This window comes from Lemur catta, chromosome 14 (genome assembly GCF_020740605.2).
Source record: "Lemur catta isolate mLemCat1 chromosome 14, mLemCat1.pri, whole genome shotgun sequence".
NCBI lineage: Eukaryota > Metazoa > Chordata > Mammalia > Primates > Lemuridae > Lemur > Lemur catta.
The window spans coordinates 2,163,120-2,176,305 of NC_059141.1; the positions used below are offsets into that span (position 1 = coordinate 2,163,120).

The 13,186-nt window shown below is 53.0% G+C and overlaps 1 long non-coding RNA gene across 3 annotated transcripts in view; it reads right to left on the reverse strand.

The window, feature by feature from the left end:
- The window catches only part of LOC123649801, a 35,545-nt gene extending 33,379 nt beyond the window's left edge, over positions 1-2,166 (reverse strand). For all 3 annotated transcript variants that reach the window (XR_006739144.1, XR_006739143.1, XR_006739142.1), the window contains exons 1-2: positions 1,528-2,166; positions 1,125-1,370 (exon numbers count right to left, since the gene is read on the reverse strand). This is a non-coding gene — a long non-coding RNA (uncharacterized LOC123649801). The remainder of the gene's footprint in view (positions 1-1,124; positions 1,371-1,527) is intronic.
- Positions 2,167-13,186: the final 11,020 nt, after the last annotated feature.

Consider the following 13,186-nt stretch of genomic DNA (forward strand, 5'->3'; position numbering starts at 1 on the left):
TACTTTTAAAAGGTTGCTCAGCAATAGAGGTTTTAGCATCAGCTGTTTAGGAGAGACCAGGACCCACTGGTTTTCCTTGGGATTGCCATTAATTTGTATTAAAAATGTACTCTTAAAAGAATGTACGTTAACTCTTGCAGGACACAGTCCAAAAGTCCACAGAAATTTGGGAATTCCCTAGTTTCGTGCTGAAATGTAGCTCATCACGAATTGGCTCTCGAGCGTGGATTTTACGTGACTTTGCAGTGAGAACGCTGGTACAGGCTCACCAGAAGCAGATGACGGCTGACAGAGCAGAGATGTTCAGTGTAAATATTTAGTACGGGGGCTGGCGGCTCTTAAATTTGCATCTTGATCTAAATGTATCTGCTGATTTCCCATCTGCTAATATTTTCCCATCTGCTAAATACCTGCTACCAGGGGAAGAGGACGTCTTTGTCATCCACCCCTGCTTAACCTCCATGTCCCCTTCACCTGAACTTGGGAACAGCTCCGCCGTGTTGGTAGGAGTGCAGAGCGTGCACTCACACGTGCAGACACGCACACATATGCATGCACACACACACCGCCCACACGGCCACGGGAGCACCGCCCCAGGCAGCTGGGTCAGCCCAGGGACTTGCCATCCCCCAAAGGGCCCCCGGGGTGTCTTCTGCCTCCGTGGAGCTAGAAACCCAGGAGACAGCAGCTCTGGGGACCCAGGGCCAGCACGCGAGAGGAGGGTGTGTCTGTCAGAAATCCACTGCAAACAATACAGCCCCAAAGGCCGGGACACCTCACTTGGGGTCCCTCAGGCTTCTGGGCCGCTGTGGGTGAGGAGAGAGACAGGCAGAAGCCCGCGGGTCGTCTCTGCGGCTACCCCTGGAAGATCCTCCTCGCAGGGATGGGCTGTTTAGGGTTGGCTTTGGTGCCCAGGAAAGGACTGGAACCTCCTCCCCGGCACAACCCCGGCCCCACCAGTAGCAGGACTGGAGGTTGTGCCAGCACCGGCCCCCGGGGCCCCCACGTGCTCCTGGGCTCCACGGGGAGCGTGTGAGTCAGTGACCCGTGAGGGCCTGTGCCAGACACTTGTTTCCTTTTCCACTTTCCACCCCACCAAGGGCCGAAGAGCGCAAGCTGCTCACCTCCAGGGCCCCGGAACGGACGGGCCAGGGACACAGCTCGGGCACTGCAGCTGCTCCTCGGAGGAAGGTCTGCTCCGCAGTGTCCAGACCACCCACTGCAGAGCCCGGGGACAGAGGACGGAATGGCCCCAGGGAGCAAGAGTTACGTTCCACGCTCGAAATCAAGGCCATCCCACGAGGCGCCAACTACGTAGACACTTGATGGATGGCAGCAAATAATTATTCTCAGTGTTGCTGTGCGCTTGCCTTCGTAGAAAGCCAGAGATGAATAAAATATATGAGAGCACATCAAAATATAGTGCAAGGACAACATATACAAACAGTACATTAAGCATTATGGAAGACAATAAAGGAGCTGGAAAACAGGGCCGCGCGAGCAGCTGGGCTCGGAGCCCGCACGTACCCGCGCGAATGGAAAACCGTGCCGCAGACGACTTCTCGTGGCCTCTCCAGTCCTGGGAATATTCCATTAGTTGGAAAATCTGAGCAGATTAATTTCCTCTGCCTCATCCTTCCTAAAGGACAAGTTCCTGGGTACACAGCACGGCTGCGGCGGCTCCTGCCCCGCCAGGCCCTGGGCTTCCCTCCACAGAGTGCAGTGTCAACAGAAACGCCAGTGACATTTCTCTCTCTCTCAATTACTTGTAGGCTTTTCACTGCCCGTATAAAATACATATTGTGCTCCAGCGAGATCCATTGTACCGAGGTCAGCGGGAACTCATTGTCCTTTTTGGCTTCAGAACAAGACAATACTGACATCTGTAAGATTTGCTGTAAATAATCCGCATGGTATAGGTACAGAGCCAGGGGCAGGAGCGGGGAGAGAAGAGGGGAGGGAGGGAGAGAGAGAGACTGAGGAGGGAGTGAGGAGAGGAGGGCAGGGGCGAGAGAGGCAGGAAGGTGCCGAGAAACTGACTGAGTGTTAAATCAGTCAGAGTCCTGACTTCGTCTGGAGAAGGCTTCACGGAATGGTTTGCACCCTGCACCCTTTAAGGGGAAAACAAATATTTGGCAAATGTCTCCAGGACAACGTCCGGCGTCCTTTGCCATGGCAGACAGCCTTTGCCACGGTGCATACCTATCCTGAAGGTGTCGACCAGAGACACACAGGTGGAGCTGGCGGTGCCGGCCCTCCGGCAGAGCCACACGCGTGGAGTTCCAGGGCACAGGCTCGAATTCTAATTGGGATGGCAGAGGTGTACGGCTCTGATTAAGTGCAGTGCGGTCATTTACTCGGCAGCTCCAATCAATAAGTTAAAACAGGGTGGGGGTGGTGGACGGAGCCACACAAAGATTCAGGAAGCAGGGAGGCCTACTGGGTGGCGGCCCTGCCTGGAACCGCTCGCCTTTTAAGTTGGTTTGTGAGAAAATCAAAAGCATATTTGACAGCCAGTCAGAGAGAAGCTCTTCTCCGAAAGAGATTTTTCATGGAAAGGAAAATTTGGCGACAGACAGGGGACTGTGCCGGGGATGACAGATGAGCAAGAGACATTCTAATGGAGGCTCCTGGAAACTCCAGTTTTGTCTTTTCTGCTCATCCAAGAGGCAGAGACTGAGTGCGTGAGTGCGTGTACACCTGTATGAGGTGCAAAGAGGCAGAGCCTGAGCACATGTGCGCGTGTGTGCACGTCTGTGTGAGTGTGCAAGAGGCGGAGACTGAGGGTTGCAGGCATGTGTGAGCACGCGTGTGCAGGACAGGTGGTGGGCTGTGTGCACGTGTCTGTGCACGTATGCAAATGTCCGAGCGCCTGTCCCAGCACGTTCTCCCAGCCCGTGGCCCGGGACCCTGTGCGAGAGGCTGAACGGCGAGAGAGCTGCTTCAGGCCTGGTTTCCGCCACACTGGGGCTGCTTCTCCCGCTGTGAGGCGGTCTCAACACGTCCTGAGGTCATGGGCAGGGCTGACTCTGACGCTAGCCTGGCACTGAATTCATTTCCACTCGGGACTCCTTACCCTTAAAGACAAAAACCTCTTCAGCCTGTACCTTTTCCCTTCAGTCATATCCAGAAAAGTGAGCATGTGATTTCAATTTGAAATTAAAAGTCATGTCTGAATAACAGAACTGCATTCTCATTTCCTAATACCCTGGTTTTTACTACTTTGCATTCAACTGTGAAAAGTCTTTTAAAACTCGGAACAGCAGTAAAACTTGAATGAATTTTTGACCCATTATTGCATAGCGGGTGCGCCTTCCAAGTTGGAGAGACTGCCAAGTTCTCACCACCTAATATTTCCACTTTAATTGTGCCACTTGAGAAATTTACGTGCCTCAAAATATGGCATGAATCTTACGCTTATTGCAGTATCATTAGCGGCAACATTTAAGCAACATCTGTGTGCCATAGAACTAATTGAAGTAGCAGAAGTGGCAGCTGTAAATCCACAGGAAGATGGCAGTTTGTGCCCAGCACTGCTGAGCTAGCTACTAACTGTCAGCCTGTTCCCGCAATCTGCTCTTCAGTGCCGCGGTACAGCCACACAATGTCCAAAAAAATACAGGGAGTAGGCTAATGATCCTATTAACCACTTTGCTGCACCAATTTGGCTGTTTTTCCAGTTTCCTTGTTGAATTTCATTATAAATTTCACCATTCCTGTAAAAAGTCCAGTACGAGACGCGTCTGACTTTAAACTACTTACCTGAGCCGAGAAACGCTCCTCCGGCCAGACTGAGCTGAGGATTGATTTTTTTGTTATTTAATAATTCCGCCCACCGCACCCCCTGACTCTTTGGAATTACTTAAAAATTTTTATCACACACGTTTCTGTAAAAAAATAACTTTTGAATCCCTTGTAATGTTGATATTTAAAGCAATGGCATTTTCTTCCCACGGACATAACATTTTCAATAATCAATACAAGATGGCAACGGTGATTTATTATTGGCTGGGAGTGAGGAGCAGGGCAGGGCAGGGCAGGGCGTCCGGTGGAGTCTGCGGAGGTGCAAACACGGTCAGGTGGCTCCAGGGTCTGACTTCCCAAGTTCACATATCAGGGCCGACGGTTTAGACCCAAGAAGCATTGACTGTTTTTCTTCCTTTAATGTTAAGAAAAATGACACTGATTCTTCCGCCAGAGAGTGAGCTAAGTTGGGAGTGCTGCTTCCTCCGGGGCCGTGAGGGCTCCGGAGCCCCTGCTTTTATTCAGAGTATTTCCTCCACCGAGCACAACTGGAACGAGTATTTCTGACGCCTCCTACAAACCCCAGCCCCACTGTGCTTTTAATTCTGCTCGTGCTTGTTTTCGCATTGGCAGGGGATAGACGCTTCTCCCCCGGTGCCTGGCCCTCAGACAATGATGTAACTGGTATCTTGCGAAGCACTCAAGAGCCTTGGAAATGCACAAAAGAAGACCTCCTTCAATATACGATGACTGGTGTGTTTGCCAACAACCCGACTTCATTAGAAAATTGGCACGTCCACCCAGCTGCCATGTGACACGCCGTTAACTCCGGACATTTGCTGTCTTAATGCTCAAGTACTCAGGGACTCAACTGATAAGGGAGAAACTGTTTGGAATCTACTGAACCCCACGCTTGGGGTGGCACGCCACCTCCCGGTATTGAAAATCAATAGTCATGTGACCACTTAAAGGTCGGAGGTCTCCAGAATTAACTTCCTAGTACTAAATTACTACCCCTTGTTTCTTGGTTTATTTTCTAACAATAATGCATTTTAAGGGGGCCTGGTTAAAGCCACTTATGACACACATGGTGAAAAAGAATGTCTGGTGAAACAGCTGCTGGCTCCTCCCACCGGCTCAGAGAACATCAGGATGAAAGGATGCGGAAAGCTCCGCCGGTCTGCAATTTGGGGTATTTTAAAAAAAAAAAATTTTTTTTTTTGTTGGTCGTGCTTTAATTGTTATATAAAAAGATAAAAGCTAGTTTGGAAATTACCCATTGCTGACTTATCACAATGATGCAGCTCAGTAATGACCTGGGCACGACTCCTGCCCCGGGGTGCCGGCTAGGAAAGCCACAGCACACAGCGTGGACCCCAGAGAGGAAGGTGCTGGTGTTTCAGTTCGGCTGAGAAATAAGCTCCCACGCCTGGTCACACAGCACCGTCTTCCTCGGGTGTAACCTCCGTATGAAGCGCTGAAGCGCAGATGCCACCGCCCCTCACGCCTTTCAGAACATGCGTGCTCTTCACCTGCACACGCATGATCACTGCCTGATGCCCAAGCACAGATCACGGGTTAGATCCCTGATAGCATACTGGAAAGGAAACAGATATAAAGAAAAATTTACTAATTTGTTTAAAAAAAAAAAAAAACAACCAAAAAATCCATTAATAAGTAACAAATATATAATTAAAAAAAAATATTTTCCAAACTAAAAAAAAAGCTAGCAAGAGGAGTGGCGTTGTTTTCTCCCTATGCAAATCTTCCTAACGCCTGCCTTAACAGGGCACAGCTGGACTGTCCTTCATTCAGGCTATCGTGATTTGTCCTTTTGGTTGACAAGGATGAGAAAGACCTGCCTTCACATGGACGTGTAGCTGGAAAAGGAATGAGTACTTTGATAACCTTTTCAGAGAACTGTGGATTTCCTTCTTTGATCCTACACCCAAACTTGACAAGTGGGAGTTTCTCCGGTTTAGCTGCAGTGCAGAACCGAAGCCCCTCTGTTTCACTGAACCCCGTGGCTCCATCCTGCACTGAGAAAGCACCTTTTACCCACACCCGGTTTTGTGACGTCAAGGGCTGGTCATCCGGAAACAGTGGTTCACTGTTATGCAAATCTTCCAAATGTTGACACATTTCGTTACACTTTTTTAGAAAACACATTTGTTAATACCACCACCAATCTCAGCAGAATAGTCGTTAAGTACAGCTGGCCGTCTCCATCCGTGGGTCCTGCACCTACAGATGCAACCTACAGTGGATCGGAAATACGGTAGCCCAGGGACGCGGAACCGCGGATGCCAGGCTGACTTCGTATCTGTGGGTTCTGCAGGGCTGACTGTGGGACCGGAGCACCTGCGGGTCCTGGTGTTCCTGGGTGGAGGATCGACTGGTTCCTCCAACCAATCCCCTGTAGTCACTGAGGAACGACTCTTAGGAAGCCGTAAAGCTCACAGTGGCAGATGCACGTTTTCGGAAACTCAAATTTTTTTTCAGAAACAAATTTTTACCATTGGCAATAAATGTTGCCGGTTATTCTCCTTGAAGGTACCAGCTCGCTGAATTCATTTTTGAGAAACCGTCCAGCAAACACAAGTCTCGGTGACCACTGTTGGCCGGTTGGTCCTTTAACGTCCAGGCTGTTAAAGAGCGTGGCCTCTGGAACGGGGGAGGCAGCACAGCGTCCTCCACTGACCCACCCTCCGCAGCTCTCCTGGAAACCCTCTGCCGGCCTGAGGGTCTCCCCCGGCCGCTGGGTAAGAGACACTTCACAGTCTTTGCTCTTTGCATGGGGTCGACGCACCAGGCCTGCGTTTGGGATGAGGTTTCTGTCCACATACACGGTGTCACGTCTTGTGCTGCTGTGGGTCTGAATACTCTTGGGGACAAGCCTTGTTCCCCAAAGCCCAAGCCCTGCAGGGATGGGATCCCAGAGCCCAAGTCCTTGGGACGTGGGGTCAGACTCGAGCTGGCCCCCTGCAGGCATGTCTGACCCCACAAGAGGGGAAGCACCACTCTCGGAGTGTGACTGTTCCAGAACAGCTGGCAGTGCCGAGTGACAGGACTGCGTCTGGGGGTAGCTGCAGAGCTTCTGACACCTCGATGATGCTGAGAATGGGGACCTGAGACTCCTCCCAGGACAGGTGGGACAGGGCTCTACCCACTGCTCTTGGGCACCCTCAGCCTCCGCGTAGCTAGGGCCAGGCCTGAGGAGGGGCTGTCCCCCATGTGGGAGGAGCCTGGGTCCTTTGCCAGGTAGAGCTGGCAGGACACTGGGCCAGGAGGAAACTCTCACACAAAACCAGTTTGGGGGGGGTCATCGTGAACCTCTCTGGAGTCACCTGCGGTACTAAGAGTCGCCAGAAATAGGCACACACCTGTCCTGAATCATGGCCTCAATGACCTGATTAAATTTTTAAAACTATAATGGAATATTTGATACAAAAAAGCAAATATGTATAACACATATGTTGTGAAACACTGTTACAAGGATGCCAGGGACCAGGAAGCACAACCCAGGCACAGCCTGCAGAGCCTCCCTGGCGCTCCCGGGGTCCCTGCCCAACCCCGCCACCTCCACCTGGAAGGAGCAGCTTGTGCTCTTGCCGATCATTTCCTTCCCCATTAAAGGGTTTATCAACACATGTGTATATGTGTGTGCCTTCTTTTAAAGGGAAACATATCCCTTATGAGAGATGTATGGCTTAGTCTATACTACTCACATGTCATCTGCAACTACTGGGTTTACTCACACATCTCAGCTTCATTCATGTCACAGCACGTAGCTCTAACTGCTCATTTGCATTGCTGTGTAGTATTTCATGGGTGACCACACCAGTGCACATTTATGCGTTTTTCTCCAGGTGGTGACTGGACTGCAGTTCTTGCCGTCACCGACAGCCGTGCAGCGCGTGGCCGTGCTTTGGCCCAGCTTCCGTGCACGTGTGCGAAGCTTCTCTGCGGGAACGTGCTCGGCAGAGGACGGCTGGTTAGAGGGCACGCATGGGCAACTCTATGGGACAGCGACAAATGACTGTCCACTGTTGTCACACTCACAGGCCAAGTCTCCTTTTCAACATTCCGTAGAAACTATCCCGTAGCTTCTAGGAATGTTTCACCAGAGTCAGTGCTACAAAGCATGGACATTTGTAGGTGCTCCTAGACCTGACTGCAGAATGACAAGGAAGGGTGTCATCACCCGGTGGCATCAGTGCAGATTTTGAGGTGCAGGCCTCGGGCTCAAGTCTAGGCTTCCTGACGTAAAAGCCAAGTGACTGCGGGCAAAGCACTGTCTTCCCTGTGGGGGCAACGCAGCCTCTGGTAGGGTGCTGTGAGCAGAGTAGGTGTGGACATACACGAGGTGCTTAGTAAAGAATGGACACGGTAGCTTTTGTTGGTGACGTTATCCATCGACCAAAACACCTGTTGAAGACGCTGGTGAGGGGGAAGCTCCCACAGCACAGGTGCTGGGACCACCATGAGGAAAGCAGCTCTGCTGGAGTGTCCCAAGGCCTTCAGCAGAGGGGACCCACCCATCCCCAGAGCCTGGGCAGACCCTGCAGGCACCAGGGTAGCAGCAAGAGCACAAAGTCCCAAGGACCGTCACCCGAGGAGGGCCCGGGAGCTGGACGGCCCACAGAAGGCCTTCCTCGGAATAAACGACTCTCCAGGACGGTCCCAGGGTGCTTGGCATGTGGCTTTCACCTCTGCCGTGACCCAGCTGTCTTCCAGATTCTCTGGGCACAAAATATTTCTTTATAAATTGAAAGCAATTCTTTTCAGAAACGTCTCCCTACAGCTGGTCCGAGTCACGTTCCTGAGAGGCTGGGTCTGAGCGCTCAGCCCCCGAGCACAGGACGTGGGGGTCATTTTTCTGGAAGCCTCTGGATCCTTCTGCGGAGAGGAGCCGACGCACGCTGTCAGAGCACTCGCGCCGCGAGCGTCACCCTTGGTAACCCTCCGTCCGCGGACTGCCTCGCGGTTGTCTTTGGCCCAGGACGTGGCTCTGCTCACCGGCTTCTGCGGGTTCCCAGTGGTGAGAAGAGCGTCCAGGGGAGTTCTGCAGATAATCATCATCCTGATCTCAAATGTAAACATTGTCGCCGTGGTTTAAAGAGAGATTAATGATTTGCTGACAGCTCCACACATCCTTAGGAAGCAACGCACCAAAGAGAACGTTCCATCGTCTATCCCATCTCCAACAATGGGAGAGGAAGAGCCATGCCCCACAGGTGGCGGCTGCGCCCCCGGAGCTCGGGGCAAGTGAAGTCCGAATCTTGGGCTTGGATGTTTCTTTTCTGAGAAACTGACCAACTGAGAAGGAAGTTCTGCATTTATCCTTTAAAGAGGAGAACAGCAGAAATTGCCATCTGCCAGGCTCCGTGCGAGGTGTCTCACAATTCTGTCTCTACCTTGTGGAGAAACTACAAGGCGGCATCATTGGCTCCATTTCAGAGAAGAGAAAGTTGAGGATGAACCAGGTTTGCAGAGGCACAGCCACTGCCCAAAGCCACATGCAGGGCTGACCACACCTGCCCCCGGCACGGCCGGTGTGCGGGCGCTGACGCACTCATGCTCTGGAGGCCCCTGGCCCTCAGGCCATCTCGGTCCCTCACGGCTCCAACAGGCTCAGAGCCCACTGCCCCTTCCCCAGGGACTCAGGTCATATCCACCTTGAGGTCCTGGGGCAGCAAGGCCGTTGGCCCCCCGTGAATTCCCTCGCTCCCGTCCCCACGTTGACTTCCGCTGAAAAGCAGGGCAGGGCAGGGCGTGCTGCCAGCAGCCCTGGGGCTTCAGGACGGCGACTTGCTCACGCCCCCGCCTCCAACGACCCACATCTCCTGGGCGCAGCCAGCCCCGCAGCTCCGTTAGGGACACGCGAGAGCATCAATACCAGGAGGATGAGGCAATTACACTCCACATCTGAATTTCTTGTATCTTCAAAGTGTTCTACACTAATTAGTTAGTTCTGTTAGCTCTAAGGATTAGTAGCTCCTCTAACAAGACACAGCGAAGCTAAGTGACTTACCTAATTATGTAAAACACAGGACGCGAGTCACGAAGACAAGCTTCTCTCGAGCTGGGCTCAGGCCTGCTCTGCCCGGCTGCGGCATCCACCCGGCCTGTTCTCAGGGCTGCCTTGGAGACTGCCCCATGCTGGGGGCCACAGGTGAGCCTGCGCACGCGTGGGGTCTGTCTCCTCCGTAGGATCGCAGGGGCCTCCCAGGTGCCACCTGGACAAAGCAGCCAACCGAGCCCAGGGCCCGTCCCAGGGCGGCAGGCTGGAGAGGGAGTTGCACTGCGCGGGTACAGAGAGGAGGCCTGCCCTCAACGTGGTTGGCGTGCTGGCCCTACCATGTCCTCTTTGGCACTGGGCTGGTGGCTGCCACGTGCAGCTCTCCACTGATTCAGTCAGCAAGAACTGACCCCATGCTGCCTGTGCTCACGGAGCGCAGTCTGCCCTCCCCCAGCCCTGTCTTGCAGGGCCCGTGCCACCTGTGCCCTCCTCCGCTCTCTCCTAAAGCACCCAGTTGCTCCTTTCACTCTAAATGCCTCCTCCATCCTGCCCAGCTCCGGCAGGCGCAGTGCAACTCCCACCTCCTCCAGGAAGCCCCTCTTGACTTGCTGGCCCACGCTCCCCGACTGTTCTGAGACCGCATGCCCTGAGGCTGTGTGTCCCGTGACCTCACCTGGGCATTCTCAGCCGTCCTGCAGGTGGAGAGGAAGAGCCCCTGGAGGAGCAGTCCATCCCCGTGTCCTGGTGCTGAGGTGACAGCCAGAGCAACTCGCTCTACAGACGGTCTTCTAAAAGAACAGCGTAACATGGACGTACGTGTGCTGTTTTAAACAGAATCATGGGTCATTTTCGAAGGGATAATACATATTTTCTTTATTATAAAATAAACACATACGTTGCATAAACGTCGAACACCAGTGAAAAGCAACGCACACTCTCCAGCACACGCCGCAGTTCTCCCAGCCCTCCCTGCTCAGGAGCCCCCGTGCAGCAGTTCTGACGATTCTCTTCCACGACTTTACACTTGTGCGCACAGGCAGAACTTTTGTTTTATGAAGCAGCATCGATGACACCTTACGCTTTCCCACCTGCCCTGACGCCACCAGCAGCGAGTCCCGACTGCCTTCCCACGTCAGCCAGCACAGAGCTCCCCGACCGTTCCTAACAGAACCGCTCTAGGCTGTCGGACGTGTCACGGTTTGTTCAGCCAGCCCCGCGTCCGCGGGACGTTCGTGCTGGTCCCATGTGTTGCTATTACAGGCAAAGGGGCCGTGAGGACCCGTGACTCTGGCCGGGTATACTCACGCAGTCAGCTCCGGAGAACAGAGGCCCAAACGTGGAACTATCTGGTCAGATGGAATTGCCCAGCTGCCTTCCAAAACCACGCCTGTGTTCTGTTCCTACCAGCAGCGTACACCTGCCCTTTACACTGTGGACAGAGGATTCCAAGTCCTTTCCCCTTTTAGCCGGGTGACGATACAACGCTCTCTCCCCCTTCAGTCTGTGACACAGATATTATGATCACCAGTGAGAAAATCTCTCAGGGGATCACTCCAGGTAATCCTTGTCAATCTCACTCGGGCCCCTCCTCTGCCCTTTCTAGAGGCTTCCACTTGCCACTTTGGATTTTTTCCTCTATGAATTGCCTGTCTGTATTCTTTGCTTATCTGTCTTTTGGGTAGTTTGCCTTTTTCTTATTGACCTGCAGATACTCCTTCTATATTTTGAATACGATCTCCTCGGCTTACCTCTTGCCAGTGCTTTCTCCCAGGCGCCATTTGTCTTTTGTTTCCAACAGTTTTACGTGGTGAAGCCAGTCTTTCCCCTTATGGCTTCTGAGTTCTCGCCATATCCTCACACACCTCCTTTAAATGCAGATACAGATGCATTTGTCTTATATTTTCATCTGATACAACAATAATTAAAAGATTTAGCAGATGTTTAAAACTCTAAAGTTTCCGGAATTGTGTTATTTTCCAAATAGCTTGCCCAGTTGTCCTGACACTAATTTATCAGATGATCCTTCCCCACTGAACTGAAAGGCCGTATTCATAACTAAAATCCCACACACCTGCGGCTGTTTCTGGCCTTGCCGTCTGACTCCGCCGATTGACTTACGTTTGTTGTTGCGTCAGCCCTATGTGGCTCTATTTAGGTGGCTTTAAGGTTTGTTCTGATGTCACTCGCACTGAAAACATACCTGGCTATTTCTGAGCACAGACGTGTTTCCAGCAACAGAGCTGAGCTGTGGATACTGTCGGGGACCTGCAGGGCCAGGCCTGGCCGGCAGGCAGCGTGGGCTTCAGGAATCCATTTTTGTTGCTGCTTTTAAAAATGTGGGTCATAAATCCCTCTTGGGTTCATTGTCACAGGCCCATTCTGAGAGCCCCTGGCGTAGGGCATAGTCTCTCAGGGTGACCACCCAGCCGCAGGTTTGTCAGAGACTCAGTTGTGACACTACATGCCCATTCCCGGTGCACATCCAACCCCAGAGACCTCCCTCATCAACCTTTCAACCCAGAAGGAGGTGATGTGCTCCCCACCCCAGGGATGGCCTGGCCGAGGTCAGCTGGCCAGAGCGTCCCTCCCTGAGTTTTACTTGAATGACAGGTTGCAAGAGAAGGAATGAGCTTTTTCCATTAAGAAGGCCAGGCGAGGTGGATGCTAGTCTGTGTGTCCCCCCGGGAAGGCAGCCGTGGCTTGGTGAGACTGAATCTGTCACAGAGGGTCCCAAAGCCAGTAAGTAGGGGTTCTGACCCAGGATCCTCTGAAGCTAAAACTTGACCTCCGGCACCCAGCATGCTCCAAGCACTCAGCATGCGCCAGGCAGTGGGCTGAGGGCTCTCAGCGGCTCTCTCTCTGCAGCCGGCAGTGGCCTTCGCGGGGCATGCCACCGACAGTCCTGCCACGCAGGTGAGGAGGCTGTGTGGGTGTCCTGCGGCTGCTGCAATCAGGTTCCACAAACGGGGGGCTTAAAACAACAGAAGCACACTCTCTTACAAGAGTCAGGCCGCTAATGGGGCTGCGCTCCCTCTGGGGCTCAGGGAGGAGCCTTCCTGGCCTCGTCCCGCTTCGGGGGAATCCAGGTACTCCCCGGTCTGCAGCTGCCGCGCTCCAGTCTCTCCTCTGTCTTCACGCGGCCTCTGCGTCTGCACCTTCTCTTCTGTCTCCTGTAAGGGCGCCAGTTACCGGATTTAGGACCCACTGGGATGATCGAGCATGACCTCATCTTGAGATTCTTGATCACATCTGCAAAGACCCATTTTCAAAATTAGGTCACATTCATAGGTCCCCATTCCATCCGTACAGACACCAAGGCGTGGAGAGGTGGCACGCTCATGCTAGACGCAGCCTGTGAGGGGGACACGCTGCACCCTGGTCCCGACTCCTCACCACCGAGGGCTCCTGCCTCCTTCCTTG